At 47.3% G+C, this 20,661-nt stretch overlaps 1 protein-coding gene across 1 annotated transcript in view; it reads left to right on the forward strand.

Moving 5' to 3' along the window:
• Positions 1-16,409: 16,409 nt before the first annotated feature.
• Positions 16,410-20,661, forward strand: part of klhl32 (kelch-like family member 32) — a 54,684-nt gene continuing 50,432 nt past the window's right edge. The window contains exon 1 of the mRNA XM_041853369.2: positions 16,410-16,601. The gene's annotated coding sequence lies outside the window, so the exon portion shown is untranslated. The remainder of the gene's footprint in view (positions 16,602-20,661) is intronic.

Raw genomic sequence — 20,661 nt, forward strand, 5'->3', positions numbered from 1 at the left:
GTGCGCCCAGTGTAAGGACTTCCCACTTCGTGACGGATTTTCCCCCCTCACAAGGGAACACCACGATCCTGGTCATTGTGGATTGGTTTTCTAAGTCCTGCTGCCTCATTCCGCTGCCCGGTCTCCCTATGGCCCTACAGATTGCTGAGGCCCTATTTACACACGTCTTCCGGCACTATGGGGTACCTGAGGATATAGTGTTTGATAGGGGTTCCCAGTTCACCTCGAGAGTCTGGAGGGCGTTCATGGAACGTCAGCCTGACCTCAGGGTTTCACCCCGAAAGCAACGGGCAGGTGGAGAGAGTCAACCAGGAGGTGGGTAGGTTTCTGAGGTCGTACTGCCAGGACCGGCGGGGGGAGTGGTCGGTTTTTCTCCCCTGGGCAGAAATGGCCCAAAACTCACTCCGCCACTCCTTCACTAACCTTACTCCATTCCAGTGTGTATTAGGTTATCAGCCGGTTCTGGCACCTTGGCATCAGAGCCAGATCGAGGCACCTGCGGTGGATGAATGGTTTCGGCGCTCGCAGGAGATCTGGAACGCTGCCCATGTGCGCCTGCAACGGGCGGCAAAAGGCGTGCGCCGACCGCCACCGCAGTGATGTGCCCTTCCGGTGTATGCCCCGGGGGACCGGGTCTGTCTCTCGACCCGAAACCTGCCCCTTCGCCTGCCCTGCCGGAAGCTGGGCCGGCGGTTTGTGGGGCTATTCAAAGTCCTGAGGAGATTGAACGAGGTATGTTATAGGTTACAGCTTCCTCCTGATTATCGTATTAACCCCTCGTTCCATGTGTCTCTCGGTGGTAGCTGGTCCACTCCAGGAGTCTGAGATACGGGAGGTTCCTCCGCCCCCACTGGACATCGAGGGGGCACCGGCGTACTCGGTCCGTTCCATCTTGGATTCGAAGCGTCGGGTGGGAGGCCTGCAGTATTTCGTGGAGTGGGAGGGGTACGGTCCGGAGGAATGGTGCTGGGTCCCTAGGAGGGACATCCTCGATCCCTCCATGTTGAGGGATTTCCACCGCAGTCATCCGACTCGCCCCGCACCGCGTCCTGGCCGTCCCTGAGGCCGGTGTCGACGCACAGCTGGAGCCGCGCGTCAGGGGGGGGGTACTGTCACGGATTCTGCCGAGGCTGCCCCTCCTCCTTGCTCGGGCAGGCTTCGGCGTTCGTCGTCACCGGAATACTAGCTACTGCCGATCTATGTTCTATGTTCTACCTGTTGTCTGATTGTTACACACCTGTTTCCCATTATGTGATTACTCCTTCCCTATTTAACCCGGTGGCTCCCAATGTGTTTTGTGCGTGTTTGTTTTTCGTTTCGTGTGTCGTTGGTGAGCGGGTTTGTTCCTCCCTGTGTGGAGGTTCCTGACGTCTCCACGTTCGTCGCCGCCTGCACTGTGTGTGTGCAGAATAAGACTCTGCGGCAAGCAGCAGCATGCCTCCTTCAAACACTCCCTGTTCCTCACCACCACTGGTCACATATCCCTGGACTTTGTCACTGGTCTCCCTCCGTCCGATGGCAACACCACCATCCTTACGGTAGTGGATAGATTTTCCAAAGCCGCCCATTTCATTCCCCTTCCCAAGTTACCCTCAGCTAAGGAGACAGCACGTCTTCCGGATCCATGGACTTCCAGTCGACATGGTCTCCGATTGTGGTTTTCAGTTCTCGTCCCAATTCTGGAAGGCGTTCTGCACCCTCATTGGGTCATCGGCCAACCTGTCCTCTGGGTTTCATCCCCAATCTAACGGCCAGTCGGAGCCAGCCAATCAGGACCTGGAGACTACTCTTCATTGCCTCATCTCTGCCAACCCCACCACCTGGAGCCAGCAACTCGTGTGGGTGGAGTACGCCCGCAACACCCTTCCCTGCTCGGCCACTGGTCTCTCACCCTTTGAGTGTTCCTTGGGTTACCATCCCCCACTCTTCCCTGAGCAAGAGGAAGAAGTCTGTATACCCTCGGCCCAAATGTTCGTCCGCCGCTGTTGGCGTACCTGGAAGAGAGCCTGGTCCGCTCTTCTTAAGACCGCCTCCAGGTATTGGCGACAGGCGGACCACCACCGGACCCCGGCTCCCCGCTATCATCTCGGGCAGAGGGTATGGCTCTCCACTCGTGATCTGCCCCTCCGGGTGGAGTCCCCTAAACTTTCCCCCCGCTTTATCGGCCCTTTCCCCATCTCTAAAATCCTTAGCCCCACTGCGGTTCATCTTCTGTTGCCCCGCACCCTCCGTATACATCCCACTTTCCATGTGTCTAGGATTTAACCTCTGTCTCACAGCCCTTTGTCTCCTGTCAGGTCTTACCAGCGTGTTTCCCGTTTCTCCTGTTCTCAAGTTTTGTGTCTAGTCTTCACGGTTTTGACCTTTCTGCCTGTCCTGACCCTGAGCCCACCTGCCGTTCTGTCTCTGATTGACTCTGCCTTGGATTATGAACTTCTGCCTGCCTTCGACCTGCCCTTTGCCTGCCCCTTTGTTATAATAAATATTCTGAGAATCGAACTCCACCTCCTGTGTCTGCATCTAGGTCATATCCTGAGTCGTTACAGTGGGGAGAACAAGTATTTGATACACTGCCGATTTTGCAGGTTTTCCTACTTACAAAGCATGTAGAGGTCTGTAATTTTTATCATAGGTACACTTCAACTGTGAGAGACGGAATCTAAAACAAAAATCCAGAAAATCACATTGTATGATTTTTAAGTAATTAATTTGCATTTTATTGCATGACATAAGTATTTGATCACCTACCAACCAGTAAGAATTCCGGCTCTCACAGACCTGTTAGTTTTTCTTTAAGAAGCCCTCCTGTTCTCCACTCATTACCTGTATTAACTGCACCTGTTTGAACTCGTTACCTGTATAAAAGACACCTGTCCACACACTCAATCAAACAGACTCCAACCTCTCCACAATGGCCAAGACCAGAGAGCTGTGTAAGGACATCAGGGATACAATTGTAGACCTGCACAAGGCTGGGATGGGCTACAGGACAATAGGCAAGCAGCTTGGTGAGAAGGCAACAACTGTTGCCGCAATTATTAGAAAATGGAAGAAGATCCCTCACCCTCAGTCTTGGGGCTCCATGCAAGATCTCACCTCGTGGGGCATCAATGATCATGAGGAAGGTGAGGGATCAGCCCAGAACTACACGGCAGGACCTGGTCAATGACCTGAAGAGAGCTGGGACCACAGTCTCTGTCACGCCCTGGCTCTAGGGACTCTTTTAAGTTGAGCCAGGGTGTGTAGAGTTTATGTTTTGTGCTCGTTGTGTCTAGTCTAGTTTTTGTATATCTATGTTGGCCAGAGTGGTTCTCAATCAGAGGCAACGAGTATCAGCTGTTGCTGGTTGTCTCTGATTGGGAACCATATTTAGTCAGGTGGTTTTCCCACAGTGTTTGTGGGATCTTGTTCCGTGTTGGTTTGTGTTTTGCACCTGTGGACGTCACGTATCGATTTGTTGTTTTGTTCGTGTATCATTTAATAAATAAGTATGTTCACCTTCCACGCTGCGCCTTGGTCCTCTATATCCGACGATCGTGACAGTCTCAAAGAAAACCATTAGTAACACACTACGCCATCATGGATTAAAATCCTGCAGCGCACGCAAGGTCCCCCTGCTCAAGCCAGCACATGTCCAGGCCCGTCTGAAGTTTGCCAATGACCATCTGGATGATCCAGAGGAGGAATGGGAGAAGGTCATGTGGTCTGATGAGACAAAAATATAGCTTTTTGGTCTAAACTCCACTCGCCGTGTTTGGAGGAAGAAGAAGGATGAGTACAACCCCAAGAACACCATCCCAACCGTGAAGCATGGAGGTGGAAACATCATTCTTTGGGGATGCTTTTCTGCAAAGGGGACAGGATGACTGCACCGTATTGAGGGGAGGATGGATGGGGCCATGTATCGCGAGATCTTGGCCAACAACCTCCTTCCCTCAGTAAGAGCATTGAAGATGGGTCGTGGCTGGGTCTTCCAGCATGACAATGACCCGAAACACACAGCCAGGGCAACTAAGGAGTGACTCCGTAAGAAGCATCTCAAGGTCCTGGAGTGGCCTAGCCAGTCTCCAGACCTGAACCCAATAGAAAATCTTTGGATGGAGCTGAAAGTCCGTATTGCCCAGCGACAGCCCCGAAAACTGAAGGTTCTGGAGAAGGTCTGTATGGAGGAGTGGGCCAAAATCCCTGCTGCAGTGTGTGCAAACCTGGTCAAGACCTACAGGAAACGTATGATCTCTGTAATTGCAAACAAAGGTTTCTGTACCAAATATTAAGTTCTGCTTTTCTGATGTATCAAATACTTATGTCATGCAATAAAATGCAAATTAATTACTTAAAAATCATACAATGTGATTTTCTGGATTTTTGTTTTAGATTCCGTCTCTCACAGTTGAAGTGTACCTATGATAAAAATTACAGACCTCTACATGCTTTGTAAGTAGGAAAACCTGCAAAATCGGCAGTGTATCAAATACTTGTTCTCCCCACTGTATATGCATTGGTTATGCATGCCATATGATAAGCTGCTAAAGGGAATCAGATAGCTTATATACTGTGACAATCAAATAAAACTAGACAAATAAATGTTCATTTGAGAATACAACACAAACACAGACACATTAGAGACAGAACCCCTCTTTATTGCATGATTGTGACATCTGATTAATCAACATTGACACTAGTTCATTTTGAATAATAGTTTAACAATTAAATCAAGTTTAAACACTTTACTTCTAAAAATCAACACTTCATCACTACAAAATGTACAAATAAGCTAACTCGTATGTAAAGATAAGTAGATAAGTGCATGATCTACTGGGTGAGCAATCAATCAATCAATCAATCAAATACATTTATAAAGGCCTTTTTACATCAAGAGATGTCACAAAGTGCTATACAGAAACCCAGCCTAAAACCCCAAACAGCAAGCAACTCAGACATAGAAACACGGTGGCTAAGGAAAACTCCCTAGAAAGGCAGGAAACCTAGGAAGAAACCTAGAGAGGAACCAGGCTATGAGGGGTGACCAGTCCTCTTCTGGCTGTGCCAGGTGGAGATTATAAGAGTACATAGCCATTAAAGCCAGATTGTTCTTCAAGATGTTCAAACGTTCATAGATGACCATGATTTGTTTCACCTGTCTTTGTGATTGTCTCCACCCCCCTCCAGGTGTAGCCCACCTTCCCAATTATCCACAGTGTATTTATACCTGTGTTCTCTGTCTGTTGCCAGTTCGTTTTGTTTCGTTAAGCCTACCAGCTTTTCCCCCCTTGCTCCTGTCTTTCTCAAGTTCCTGTTTTCTAGTTTTCCAGATTTTGACCATTCTGCCTGCTCTGACCCTGAACCTGCATGCCGTTCTGCATCTTGTCACACCACCCTGGATTATTGACCCCAGCCTGCCCTGACTCTGAGACTGCCTGCCATTCTGTACCTTTTGGACTGATCTGGATTACTGACCTCTGCCTGCCCTTGACCTGTCGTTTGCCTGCCCCCTGTTTTTGTAATAAACTTCTGTTACTTCGACAAGGTCTGCATCTAGGTCTTCTCCTGAAACGTGATAGTACGAACTGGCCATGACTGACCCAGCAGACTCGGACCAGCTCCGCAATGCCTCCCTAGGAGCCACCATTGGAAGGCATGAGGAGCTGCTTCGTGGTCTCATGGAAGGGTTCCAGACCTTGGCCGAACGCCATGACAGAGCGTTTAACACATTGCTGGAGCAATTACGCGGGTTGTCTGTTAGGCAGCCTACAACGACGGTAACCTCCCAGCTCCTCAGTAACCCGGCTGTTAGCAGTGCGGCCTCCCCGGCAAACCCGGTTTCCCGAGAACCCTGCTTACCTCCCCCGGAACACTTCGCTGGAGATTCGGGAACCTGTCAGGCATTTCTCGCTCAGTGTTCACTCATCATCGAGCTGCAGCCCTCCTCCTTCTCCTCGGACCGCTCTAAGATAGCGCAACTCATCACGCTGATGTCTGGGAGGGCTCTCGCCTGGGCTACGGCAGTGTGGGAACAACAGTCGGCCATATGCTTCAGTCTGGAGGAGTTCATGCTGGAGGAAAAAAAAGGTTTTCGATGCTCCATTATCCGGGAGAGAGGCTGCCCGGAAGTTACTCCAGCTTCGGCAAGAATCCGGCAGTGTGGCAGACTATGCAGTGGATTTCCGCACGTTGGCAGCTGAGTGTGTCTGGAACCCGGAAGCGCTGTTCGACACGTTCCAGCACGGAGTATCGGAGGAAGTAAAGAACGAGCTTGCAGCCCAGGAACTACCGATGGATCTCGACTCGCTCATCGCCTTGACCATTCGGATCGATGGGCGACTACGCAAACGTAGGAAGGAGAGGAAGTCCGATTCCAACTCGCCTCCTAGGCATCCCGGAAGTCCCCGTTGGCTCCATTGCCAAGAGAACCCAGAGGCAACTCGAGTTCCACCGAGAGTCTCCGAACTCTGCCGATCCACCTCTTCCCGAGCCGATGCAACTAGGCAGAGCTAGGCAGTCTCCAGCCGAACGGCAATACAGGCTTCACACAAAGTGTTGCCTGTATTGCGGGACTACTGGTCATTTTGTGTCCACATGTCCACTAAAAGACCAGGCTCACCGGTAGGAGCGAGTACTCTGGTGGGCCATAAGGATAACTTTTCCTCTCCCCTTTTTAAAAATGTTTTAATTTATTTAATATTTAAACACATTTTTTAAATATTTTTGTTTGGGTAGATCAGCTTTAATATTGCAGATAGATTGTAACTTCCATCAATGTAATTATCTTCCTCCAGCATTTTCACAAGGTCCTTTGCTGATGTTCTGGAATTGATTTGCACTTTTCGCACCAAAGTACGTTCATCACTAGGAGACAGAACGCGTCTCCTTCCTGAGCGGTATGATGGCTGCGTGGTCCCATGGTGTTTATACTTGCGTACTATTGTTTGTACAGATGAACGCGGTACCTTCAGGTGTTTGGAAATTGCTCCCAAGGATGAACCAGACTTGTGGAGGTCTACAATTCTTTTTCTGAGGTCTTGGCTGATTTATTTTGGTTTTCCCATGATGTCAAGCAAAGAGGCACTGAGTTTGAAGGTAGGCCTTGAAATACATCCACAGGTACACCTCCAATTGACTCAAATTATGTAAATTAGCCTATCAGAAGCTTCTAAAGCCATGACATCATTTTCTGGAATTTTCCAAGCTGTTTAAAGGCACAGTCAACTTAGTGTATGTAAATTTCTGACCCACTGGAATTGTGATATAGTGAATCATAAGTGAAATAATCTGTCTGTAAACAATTGTTTGAAAAACTACTTGTGTCATGCACAAAGTAGATGTCCTACCCGACTTGCCAAAACTATAGTTTGTTAACAAGACATTTGTGGAGTGGTTGAAAAATGAGTTTTAATGACTCCAACCTAAGTGTATGTAAACTTCAGACTTCAACTGTATATCCACAGTAAAACTAGTCCTATATCGACATAACCTGAAAGGCCGCTCAGCAAACAAGAAGCCACTGCTCCTAAACCACCATAAAAAAGCCAGACTACGGTTTGCAACTGCACATGGGGACAAAGATCGTACTTTTTGGAGAAATGTCCTCTGGTCTGATGAAACAAAAATAGAACTGTTTGGCCATAATGACCATCGTTATGTTTGGAGGAAAAAGGGGGTTGCTTGCAAGCCGAAGAACACCATCCCAACCGTAATGCATGGGGATGGCAGCATCATGTGTGGGGGCGCTTTGCTGCAGGAGGGACTGGTGCACTTCACAAAATAAATGGCTTCATGAGGAAGGAAAATTATGTGGCTATATTGAAGCAACATCTCAAGACATCAGTCAGGAAGTTCAAGCTTGGTCGCAAATGGGTCTTCCAAATGGACAATGATCCCAAGCATACTTCCAAAGTTGTGCCAAAATGGCTTAAGGACAACAAAGTCAAGGTATTGGAGTGGCCATCACAAAGCCCTGACCTCAATCCTATAGAAAAAGTGTTGGCAGAACTGAAAAAGCGTGTGCGAGCAAGGAGGCCTACAAACCTGACTCAGTTACACCAGCTCTGTCAGGAGGAATGGGCCAAAATTCACCCAACTTATTGTGGGAAGCTTGTGGAAGGCTACTCGAAACGTTTGACCCAAGCTAAATAATTTAAAGGCAATGATACCAAATACTAATTGAGTGTATGTAAACTTCTGACCCACTGGGAATGTGATGAAATAAATAAAAGCTGAAATAAATAATTCTCTCTACTATTATTCTGACATTTCACATTCTTAAAATAAAGTGGTGATCCTAACTGACCTAAGACAGGGAATTTTTACTAGGATTAAATGTCAGGAATTGTGAAAAACTGAGTTTAAATGTATTTGGCTAAGTTGTATGTTAACTTCCGACTCCAACTGTAAATAACATTATATTGGTAGCAATAATTTTGTATAACAATTTAAATTGAAAAATTCAAAGTTTTGAATCCGGCATCGTTTTGCGTATCAGTTCATAAACACTATGCCATGGAATCGGTACGTCAAAAATCTCTTCCCAACTATTTTGCAATCTGTATGGGATGGCTGTCAATCCGTTGGTCCTTAAATGAAACTCGTATACTTTTTTATTTATCACAATTGTCTTCAACCAATTATGTTCTTTAATGCAGGGCCGACAGACAAGTTCCTTACTTTTCCCCCCTTTCACTTTCCTCTTCCATTTTCGTGGTACTGCTGCAATTATTTGGTTGTCATTTTGGGTAGAGCAGAAATTTCCATATGTTTTTGTTAACTGCATGTGCGACATAACTCCACCAGTCCTACCTATGATATCATTTACGAAGATTATACTTTTTCTTTTTTTTTATTCAAAAAAAGTATGTTTTTTATCAGTTAGTATATTTGAGTTCATCCACAATATTTATTGCATTATTTGTTCTGTCGTTTCTGGAGGATTAAATTGAAATTACAACCAACTTTCTATGGCTTGTTTTAGAAATAGTGATATTTGGGAGATGATTTCCTTTTCAAATAACTGAAAGTGAGAGGTTGTAATCTGAATAAAGGGAAAAAGGCCTTTATTGAACATGGGGTGAGACAATCTTACTAATTTGCTAGAGAACCAGTTTGGATTTAAGTATAACTTTTGTATGACTGAAGCTTTTAGTGATAGGTCTTATGCTTTAATATTTAATAATTTCTGTCCTCCGAATTCATATTCATGCACCCCTTTTCATGCCATCTTGCTGTGGGGGAACCAGTGGAAATCTCTCTAGGTACTCATCGACTCTGGGGCCAATGAGAGCATTATGGACGATACCCTGGCGTCCGAGCTGGGCATCCCCACTCAGCCCCTCTCCATTCCCATGGACGTTAGAGTGCTGGACGGGCGTTCTATAGGCCGGGTCACACACAATACCACCCCCATCAACCTACAAGTATCAGGGAACCACAAAGAGACGATCCAATTCCTGCTAATTAAGTCTCCTCGGGTTCCTGTGGTATTGGGTTGGCTCCAGTGACACAACCCCTTTATTGACTGGTCTACTGGTGTCATCATGGGCTGGAGCCTGTTCTGCCATGCTCATTGCCTGAAGTCAGCGCTGCCTGCCCCGGGATGTCTCCTGGGGGCTCGGAATTGCCTCGGATCTCTCCGCTATTCCTGCGGAGTACCAGGACCTACGGGAGGTGTTCAGTAAGGCCCGGGCCACTTCACTTCTGCTGCACCGACCCTACAGAATCGACCTTCTCCCAGGCACCACTCAGCCCCGGGGATGACTATACTCGCTATCGGGTCCGGAGACCAAGCCTATGGAGACCTACATTGAGGACTCCCTAGCTGCCGGGTTAATCTCTCCTTCTGCCTCCCCCGCCGGCGCAGAGTTCTTCTTTGTGGAGAAGAATGACAAAACCCTGCTCCCGTGCATCGACTACCGGGGCCTCAACGACATCACGGTGAAGAACTGCTACCCGCTACCACTCATTTCCTCGGCCACTCCAGGGGACCAACGTGGACCTACGGAACGCCTACCACATGGTGCGGATATGGGAGGGGGACGAGTGGAAGACTGCCTTCAACACGGCCAGCGGTCACAACGAGTATCTGGTCATGCCATTTGGCCTTACCAATGCTCAAGCTGTGTTCCAGGCCCTGGTTAATGATGTTCTCCACAACATGTTGAACCGGTTCTTCTTCGTCTACCTCGACGACATCTTCGTCTTCTCCCGCTCCGCCCAAGAACATGTGCTCCACGTCTGACAGGTCCTCCAACGCCTCCTGGAGAACCAGCTTTTTGTGAAAGCAGAGAAATGCGAATTCCATTGCTCCACCATCCCCTTCCTGGGCTACATCATCGCAGCATGGAGTGTACAGATAGATCCCGGGAAGGTGAGAGCGGCGGTGTATTGGTCCCAGCCTACGTCCAGAGTGCACCTGCAACATTTCCTGGGATTCGCCAACTTTTATCGCCACTTTATCCAGGGTTACAGCACCCTGGCTTCCCCCCTGTCTGCACTCACCTCTCCCAAGGCTCCATTCACATGGTCCCCAGCTGCTGACCGGGCGTTCCGGGACCTCAAACATAATTTCACCACTGCTCCCATCTTGGTTCATCCTGACCCGTCCCGCCAGTTCGTGGTGGAGGCCGATGCTTCGGATGTTGTAGTGGGGGCGGTCCTGTTCCAGCGTTCGGCCCTGGACCTCAAGTTACATCCCTGCGCCTTCTTCTCCCATCGCCTCAACACCACAGAGAGGAATTACGATGTGGGGAATCGTGAGATTCTCGCGGTGAAGATGGCGTTGGAGGAGTGGAGGCACTGGCTGAAGGGGGCGGAACATCCGTTCATTGTGTGGACAGACCACAAGAACTTGGAATATCTCCGCACTGCCAATTCCAGGCAAGCTAGGTGGGCCCTGCTTTTCACCTGGTTCAACTTCTCCCTCTCATACCGACCAGGATCCAAGAATGTCAAGCCAGAAGTGCTGTCACGCCGCTATAGCCCCACAGCTACACCCCTGGAATCCGAGACCATCCTTCCCACCTCGTGCTTGGCGACGGCACTCAGTTGAGAAATAGGGAAGTAGGTCCGGGAGGCGCAGCGTTCCCAGCCGAACCCCAGGGGAGGGCCCAGATAACCGGATGTTAGTTCCTGACGCTGTCCGCTCCTCGGTCCTGGAGTGGGCCCACTCCTCCAGGCTTGCCTGCCACCTGGGCTCCCATCGAACCCTGGCCTTTGTGCAACAATGCTTTTGGTGGCCTACCATGCTTCCTGACGTCTCCGCGTTCGTCGCCGCCTGCACGATCTGTGCACAGAACAAACCTCCTCCGCAAGCTCCGCCTGGTCTCCTCCAACCGCTGCCTGTTACTCATCGTCCCTGGTCTCACATATCCCTGGACTTTGTCACGGGTCTTCCCCCATCTGACAGTTGTGGACCGGTTTTCCAAAGCCGCCCACTTCATCCTCTCCCCAAGCTACGCTTCACCAAAGAGACGGCCCAGCTCATGATGCAGCACGTCTTCCGGATCCATGGACTCCCAGTGGACATGGTCTCCGACCAGTGTCCTCAGTTCTCATCCCCGTTCTGGAAGGCGTTCTGCACACTCATTGGGTTGTCGGCCAGCCTGTCCTCCGGTTTAGACCCTCAGTCCAACGGCCAGTCGGAGCGAGCCAACCAAGACCTGGAGACGACTCTGCGCTGCCTGGTCTCCGCCAACCCCACCACCTGGAGCCAGCAACTAGTGTGGGTCGAACATGCCCTCAGCACTCTTCCCTGATCTGCCGCGGGTCTTTCGCCCTTTGAGTGTTCCCTGGGTTATCAGCCCCCGCTCTTCCTGGTGCAAGAGGAAGAGGTCGGCATACCCTCGGCCCAAATGTTTGTCCGCCGCTGTCGTTGTACCTGGAGGAGAGCCCGGTCGGCTCTTCTCAAGACCACCTCCAGGTATTGACGACCTCCACCGAACCCCGGCTCCCCGGTATCGTCTCCCACCTGAGATCTGCCCCTCCAAGTGGAGTCCCGCAAACTTTCCCCCCAGTTTATCGGCCCTTTCCCCATCTCAAGATCATTAGCCCCTCTGCTGTTCATCTTCTGTTGCACGTACCCTCCGTATACACCCTACTTTTCATGTGTCTAGGATCAAACCCATGTCTCACAGCCCTTTGTCTCCTGTGTCCTGGCCCACCCCTCTCCCCCTACTCATCGACGGCCAACAGGCGTACACATTGAGGCGTCTCCTGAAAGTTCGACCTCGGGGCAGGGGATGCCAGTACCTGGTTGACCAGGAGGGTTATGGGCCGGAGGAGAGGTGCTGGGTCCCCGCTAGGGACATCCTGGACCCAGGCCTCATCGCTGAGTTTCATCGCTGGCACCAGGTATGTGCCCAGGTAGGACGCTGCAGCCCGTCTGGTGTTCAACCTTCCCAAGTTCTCTCATGTCACCCCGCTCCTCCGCACACTCCACTGGCTTCCAGTTGAAGCTTGCATCTACTACAAAACCATGGTGCTTGCCTATGGAGCTGTGTGGGGAACGGCACCTCCTTACCTTCAGGCTCTGATCAGACCCTACACCCAAACGAGGACACTACGTTCATCCACCTCTGGCCTGTTAGCCCCCCTACCTCTACAGAAGCACAGTTCCCGCTCAGCCCAGTCAAAACGATTCACTTCTCTGGCATCCTAATGGTGGAACAAGCTCCCCCATGACGCCAGGACAGCGGAGTCACTGACCACCTTCCAGAGACACTTCAAATCAAATCAAATCAAATCAAATTTTATTGGTCACATGCGCCGAATACAACAGGTGCAGACATTACAGTGAAATGCTTACTTACAGCCCTTAACCAACAGTGCATTTATTTTAAACAAAAAAAGTAAGAATAAAACAACAACAAAAAAGTGTTGAGAAAAAAAGAGCAGAAGTAAAAATAAAGTGACAGTAGGGAGGCTATATATACAATAGAATAAAGTGACAGTAGGGAGGCTATATATACAGGGGGGTACCGTTGCATAGTCAATGTGCGGGGGCACCGGCTAGTTGAGGTAGTTGAGGTAATATGTACATGTGGGTAGAGTTAAAGTGACTATGCATAAATACTTAGAGTAGCAGCAGCGTAAAAAGTATGGGGTGGGGGGCAGTGCAAATAGTCCGGGTAGCCATGATTAGCTGTTCAGGAGTCTTATGGCTTGGGGGTAGAAGCTGTTGAGAAGTCTTTTGGACCTAGACTTGGCACTCCGGTACCGCTTGCCGTGCGGTAGCAGAGAGAACAGTCTATGACTAGGGTGACTGGAGTCTTTGACAATTTTGAGGGCCTTCCTCTGACACCGCCTGGTATAGAGGTCCTGGATGGCAGGGAGCTTTGCCCCTGTGATGTACTGGGCCGTACGCACTTGAAACCCTACCTCTTTAAGGAATACCTGGAATAGTATAAAAGTAATCCTTCTACCCCCCCCCCAATAAAAAATAAATAAATAAAAATAAAAACATTTTTTTTTTTATTGTGCCAGGTTAGGCGAATTCATGTGGCAGGTCAGAAGAATTAGATCTAAGGTTAGGAAAAGGGTTAGGGTAAAGCTACAATGCACCCCGACCAAATCAGGTAGCCCGACCTAATCAGGTCGTGACAAATGTTCATGAACATCAAATTGATACTTACAATGCAGATTCCTTAACCTTCTGTTTCCATTTTCAGACTCACAAGTTGACATTTACCCTGTGGATAATGCAGAGATTTACCCTGTGGATAATGCAGAGACAGAGAGTCAGTAAAACAATTCCACACAAGATGAAGAATAAGGGGTCAATGTTCAGGAACTAGCTAGCTAAATGATATAAAAGACTAACTTACATTGGCTGGGGTCTGTCCATAGGCAGTTAGGATCCACTGCAGGGAAAAATATTATTATTTGAAGCTATAAATAATCTAGCTAGCTAGCCAGTTCCAGCTACAGTGCATTCGAAAAGTATTCAGACCCCTTGACTTTTTCCACATTTTGTTACGTTACAGCCTTATTCTAAAATGGATTAAATTGGGGGTTTTCCCTTATCAATCTACACACAATATCCCATAATGACAAAGCAAAAACAGGTTTTTAGACATTTTTGCAAATGTATAAAAAAACAACAACTGAAATATCCGTTTACTTAGTACTTTGTTGAAGCACCTTTGGAAGCAATTACAGCCTCGAGGCTTCTTGGGTATGACGCTACAAGATTGGCACACCTGTATTTGGGGGGTTTCTCCCATTCTTCTCTGCAGATCCTTTCAAGCTCTGTCAGGTTGGATGGGGAGCGTCGCTGCACAGCTATTTTCAGGTCTCTCCAGAGATGTTCGATCGGGTTCAAGTCCAGGCTCTGACTGGGCCACTCAAGGACATTCAGAGACTTGTCCCGAAGCCACTCCTGCATTGTATTGGCTGTGTGCTTAGGGTCGTTATCCTGTTAGAAGGTGAACCTTTGCCCCAGTCTGAGGTCCTGAGCGCTCTGGAGCAGGTTTTCATCAAGGATCTCTCTGAAAAACATCCCCACAGCATGATGCTGCCACCACCATGCTTCACCATAGGGATGGTAATGGCCAGGTGAAGAGCGGTGCCTGGTTTTCTCCATTTCCATTTCCATTTCCATCATTTAGCAGACGCTCTTATCCAGAGCAACTTACAAATTGGTGCATTCAACTTATGATAGCAAGTGGGACAACCACTTTTTTTCTTTTTCTTTTTATGGGGGGGTAGAATGATTACTTTATACTATTCCAGGTATTCCTTAAAGAGGTAGGGTTTCAAGTGTCTCCGGAAGGTGGTCAGTGACTCCGCTGTCCTGGCATCATGGGGGAGCTTGTTCCACCATTGGGGTGCCAGAGCAGCAAATAGCTTTGACTGGGCTGAGCGGGAACTGTGCTTCTGTAGAGGTAGGGGAGCTATCAGGCCAGAGGTGGATGAACGTAGTGCCCTCGTTTGGGTGTAGGGTCTGATCAGAACCTGAAGGTAAGGAGGTGCCGTTCCCCTCACAGCTCCGTAGGCAAGCACCATGGTCTTGTAGTAGATGCAAGCCTCAACTGGAAGCCAGTGGAGTGTGCGGAGGAGCGGGGTGACATGAGAGAACTTGGGAAAGTCGAACACCAGACGGGCTGCGGCGTTCTGGATAAGTTGTAGACGTTTAATGGCACAGGCAGGGAGCCCAGCCAACAGCGAGTTGCAGTAATCCAGACGGGAGATGACAAGGGCCTGGATTAGGACCTGTGCCGCTTTCTGTGTAAGGTAGGGTCGTACTCTGCAAATGTTGTAGAGCATGAACCTGCAGGATCGGGTCACCGTTTTGATGTTAGCAGAGAACGACAGGGTGTTGTCCAGGGTCACGCCAAGGCTCTTTGCACTCTGGGAGGAGGACACAATGGAGTTCTCCCAGAGTTGGGTGGTTGTCCCACTGGCTATCATAAGTTGAATGCACCAATTTGTAAGTCGCTCTGGATAAGAGCGTCTGCTAAATAACTTAAATGTAAAATATAAAAATGGTTGTCCTTCTGGAAGGTTCTCCCATCTCCACAGAGGAACTTTGGAGCTCTGTCAGAGTGACCATCGGATTCTTGGTCACCTCCCTGACCAAGGCCCTTCTCCCCCGATTGCTCAGTTTGGCCGGGTACACATAGGCTAAATAGGTAGTTTATCGGTTGACATTATTTTGGAGACAAAATAAACCGGTAATTAGCATAGGCCTTACTATTTAAACACTCACTGCTGTGAATGTTGTATTGGACTCAGAGGCTTACCAATTTCGATAGGCCCCATTTCTTAGCCTGGTTGCCAGTCTGTTTCTGCTCTCTTTATGGAATTGTCATGCCAACATGAGTAAATGTTTAGCTTCACAATGACAATGGAGTAGGCTAGAGGACCACAATGGAAACAAGTCTTGACTTTTTATGTGTATATAATGATCTGCAATTTTGGTATATGTATCTGCCTGGTTTAAAATTTGTATGTATTTTAAATGGTCAAATCAAATAAAAAATCAAATCAAATCAAGAGCACAAACTGGGATCATCAATCAATCAATCAAATGTTTTTTATAAAGCTCTTTTTACATCAGCAGACGTCACAAAGTGCTATACAGAAACTTAGCTTAAAACCCCAAACAGCAAGCAATGCACAGGGGCTAGGAAAACCTCCCCAGGAAGGCAGAAAACTAGGAAGAAACCTAGAGAGGAACCATAGATGACCAGCAGAGTCAAATAATAATCACAGTGGTTGTAGAGGTTGCAACAGGCCAGAGAGGTCTTGCCACCCATTTCTCGATTGGGCCAATAGACTAGCCTATAAATAATAAAATATAACGGCGAGGCCCCATAACCTACTAGGCCTTCTAATACAACAATTCCATCACTTGATGGCGCTGTATACCACATGACCGAATGCATGTGACCATATCAAGAGGCGGGGTTTGAATATGACAATTTAGCTAATGCAATGTAACCATCTCAAGTGTCCAGGACAACTGACTGTAAAACCGCAGACTAACTTGGTAACCAGCCCTCGTTTCAACTGCTCACCACAAATGCAACAGAAACGGATATCAAATGGGAGAAAACAGATTGTCTACGAAACGGAACCGCTGAGGGGACAGGGCCATAGAACAGTCATATGATGTGCGTAGCTCGTGTGGTGTGCAACATCAGGAGAATCTTACTGTATACATGGTTTGGATGGTTATTAAATGCGAGAAGTGCATATTTATACCCGGCAATATGTTATAGGTCAGATTTATGAGCCCAAGACTCATAAATGTGTCCAAGACTAGGCTGATGTGGTCAGGACACTGGTGAGACAGGGGTTTATCCCAAATACCCCTTGGGTTTTTCTCGGTTGAACTATCCGCTGCCTTGTTGCTAGGAAACCTTTGACAGCTCTGAGATTTAAAAGTGATAGTGAATGATAGTGAATGACCAAGGCCTGTGGACTCCTCCGCTGAAACAGGCTCGAGCGCACTGACTATATGCTCACCACCACCAGCCTGTTTCTATCTAATCTACCGCGCGTGCTTGTCATGCGATTTAAATTGTAGACTAGGCTATCCATGTGTAAACATGGCCATATCATGTTAACCATCAAACATCGTTAAATTCGCGAGTTATGTATGGACACTATGTTTGGCAATAAAATATGGTACAGCAAAGTAGGTTAGCATATATCTAGCCTAGGCTACTTGTCCAAAGCTTGAAAAACTAGAAGTGTCATATTTTTACTGGAGCAGCATAAAAGGCAGGAACTGGACAGGACAGGTGTGTAATGTAGTAGCCCATCTCTCTCTCTCTCTCTCTCTCTCTCTCTCTCTCTCTCTCTCTCTCTCTCTCTCTCTCTCTCTCTCTCTCATTCTCTTGGTGCCTAAGGCCAGGCATCTGAAGGTCACTCTGTCAACCAGTGGTGTAGGCAGAAATCTATTGATGGCAGGGCCTGCAAAAATGTAGGTGGGCCAAAATTGAGGCACTCAAATAATCATTAAATTATCACAAAAGCATAGTGTATCCAACCTTAATGTAATTGATCGCACACAACAAACCATCTAAAATGTATTTTCACATTACAGACCAAATAGTATTGTAGGCCTATGTAAATCCATGACTCTTGCATTTGACATGATTTAACTATGATTTGATGGCAATGAGAGGACATGTAGCTCCTGCAATGCAGCAAGTGGCAGCCAAAATCACTATGTCCGCCCTGTTGCCACGTGGAGATGTGTCATTCCACATTATCCAGAGCAACAAAGCTGAGCTCTCTTGGACAATGTTTACCTAAAGAACCACCACTGTGATATTCACCCCCAGCTGATGTATGACCTAGTACATTTGAACAAACAGGGTGTCAAGGTCTTTTCTAGGACACTGAAAGAAACTGCTCTGGGACAAAGCAAAAACCAAAATAAAAGGAACTCTGCCATACATCCTCCAAGATCATGACCACCAGCCACCCAGAGAGACCAGCACCACTCTACACCACCGGGCCACATCCAGAGAGGCCAGCTCCACCCTACACCATCGGGCCTCATCCAGAGTGGCCAACACCACCCTGCACCAACGGGCCCCTTCCAGAGAGCCCAACTTGACCCTAAACCACCAGGCCCCATCCAGAGAGGCCAGCTCCATCCTACAACATCGGGCCCCTTCCATAGTGGACAGCACCCCCCTACCTCACTACCCCCCATGCTAACAGGAAAACACCCTAATCAGAAGAGACCAACAGTCCAGCAAGACAGCTATGCAGAAGTGTCACGAAGAATAGAGCACCCTGCTGCAGCTGACCTCAACCAGATAAGGCATCTGCTGAACATTATTTGCAAAAAAAATCAGAAATAGAATTATTAGAAATACAGCCTATTATAATGATGAGTTCAGTTTTATATAAGCTACCCAGGAAAGGGTTAAAGTTAGCTCATATATACAGTTGATGTCGGAAGTTTACATACATTTAGGTTGGAGTCATTAAAACGTGTTTTTCAACCACTCCACAAATGTCTTGTTAACAAACTATAGTTTTGGCAAGTCGGGTAGGACATCTACTTTGTGCATGACACAAGTAGTTTTTCAAACAATTGTTTACAGACAGATTATTTCACTTATAATTTAATGTATCACAATTCCAGTGGGTCAGAAGTTTACATACACTAAGTTGACTGTGCCTTTAAACAGCTTGGAAAATTCCAGAAAATGATGTAATGGTGTTAGAAGCTACTGATAGGCTAATTTACATCATTTGAATCAATTGGAGGTGTACCTGTGGATGTATTTCAAGGCCTACCTTCAAACTCAATGCGTCTTTGCTTGACATGGAAAAATCAAAATAAATCAACCAAGACCTCAGAAAAAAACTGTAGACCTCCACAAGTCTGGTTCATCCTTGGGAGCAATTTCCAAACCCCTGCAGGTACCAGGTTCATCTGTACAAACAATAGTACGCAAGTATAAACATCATGGGAACACGCAGCTGTCATACCACTCAGGAAGGAGACGCGTTCTGTCTCCTAGAGATGAATGTACTTTGGTGCAAAAAGTGCAAATCAATCCCAGAACAACAGCAAAGGATCTTGTGAAGATGCTGTAGGAAACAGGTACAAAAGTATCTATATCCACAGTTAAACGAGTCCAATATCGACATAGCCTGAAAGGCCGCTCAGCAAGGAAGAAGCCACTGCTCCAAAACCACCATAAAAAAGCCAGACTACGGTTTGCAACTGCACATGGGGACAAAGATCGTACTTTTTAGAGAAATGTCCTCTGGTCTGATGAAATAAATATAGAACTGTTTGGCCATAATGACCATCGTTATGTTTGGAAGAAAAAGGGGGAAGCGAAGAACACCATCCCAACCGTGAAGCACGGGGGTGGCAGCATCATGCTGTGGGGGTGCTTTGCTGCAGGAGGGACTGGTGCACTTCACAAAATAAATGGCATCGTGAGGAAGGAAAATTATGTGGCTATATTGAAGCAACATTGCAAGACATCAGTCAGGAAGTTAAAGCTTGGTCGCAAATGGGTCTTCCAAATGGACAATGATCCCAAGCATACTTCCAAAGTTGTGGCAAAATGGCTTAAGGACAACAAAATCAAGGTATTTGAGTGGCCATCACAAAGGCCTGACCTCAATCCTGTAGAACATTTGTGGGCAGAACTGAAAAAGCGTGTGCGAGCAAGGAGGCCTACAAACCTGACTCAGTTACACCAGCTCTGTCAGGAGGAATGGGCCAACATTTGCCCAACTTATTGTGGGAAGCTTGTGGAAGGCTACCCGACTCATTTGACCCAAGTTAAACAATTTAAAGGCAATGCTACCAAATACTAATTGAGTGTATGTAAACTTCTGACCCACTGGGAATGTGATTAAATAAATAAAAGCTGAAATAAATCATTCTCTCTACTATTATTCTGACATTTCACATTCTTAAAATAAAATGGTGATCCTAACTGACCTAAAACAGAATTTTTACTAGGATTACATATCAGGAATTGTGAAAAACTGAGTTTAAATGTATTAGGCTAAGGTGTATGTAAACTTCTGACTTCAACTGTGTGTGTGTATATATATATTGTAGAATAATAGTGAAGACATCAAACTATGAAATAATACATATGGAACCATGTACAGTGAGGGAAAAAGTATTTGATCCCCTGCTGATTTTGTACGTTTGCCCACTGACAAAGACATGATCAGTCTATAATTTTAATGTTAGGTTTATTTGAACAGTGAGAGACAGAATAACAACAAAAAAATCCAGAAAAACCAAGTCAAAAATGTTACAAATTGATTTGCATTTTAATGAGGGAAATAAGTATTTGACCCCTCTGCAAAACATGACTTAGTACTTGGTGGCAAAACCCTTGTTGGAAATCACAGAGGTCAGACGTTTCTTGTAGTTGGCCACCAGGTTTGCACACATTTCAGGAGGGATTTTGTTCCACTCCTCTTTGCAGATCTTCTCCAAGTCATTAAGGTTTTGAGGCTGATGTTTGGCAACTCGAACCTTCAGCTCCCTCCACATATTTTCTATGGGATTAAGGTCTGGAGACTGGCTAGGCCACTCCAGGACCTTAATGTGCTTCTTCTTGAGCCACTCCTTTGTTGCCTTGGATGTGTGTTTTTTTGGTCATTGTCATGCTGGAATACCCATCCACGACCCATTTTCAATGCCCTGGCTGAGGAAAGGAGGTTCTC

Source organism: Coregonus clupeaformis, unplaced genomic scaffold, assembly GCF_020615455.1.
Source record: "Coregonus clupeaformis isolate EN_2021a unplaced genomic scaffold, ASM2061545v1 scaf0419, whole genome shotgun sequence".
In the NCBI taxonomy this organism is placed as follows: domain Eukaryota; kingdom Metazoa; phylum Chordata; class Actinopteri; order Salmoniformes; family Salmonidae; genus Coregonus; species Coregonus clupeaformis.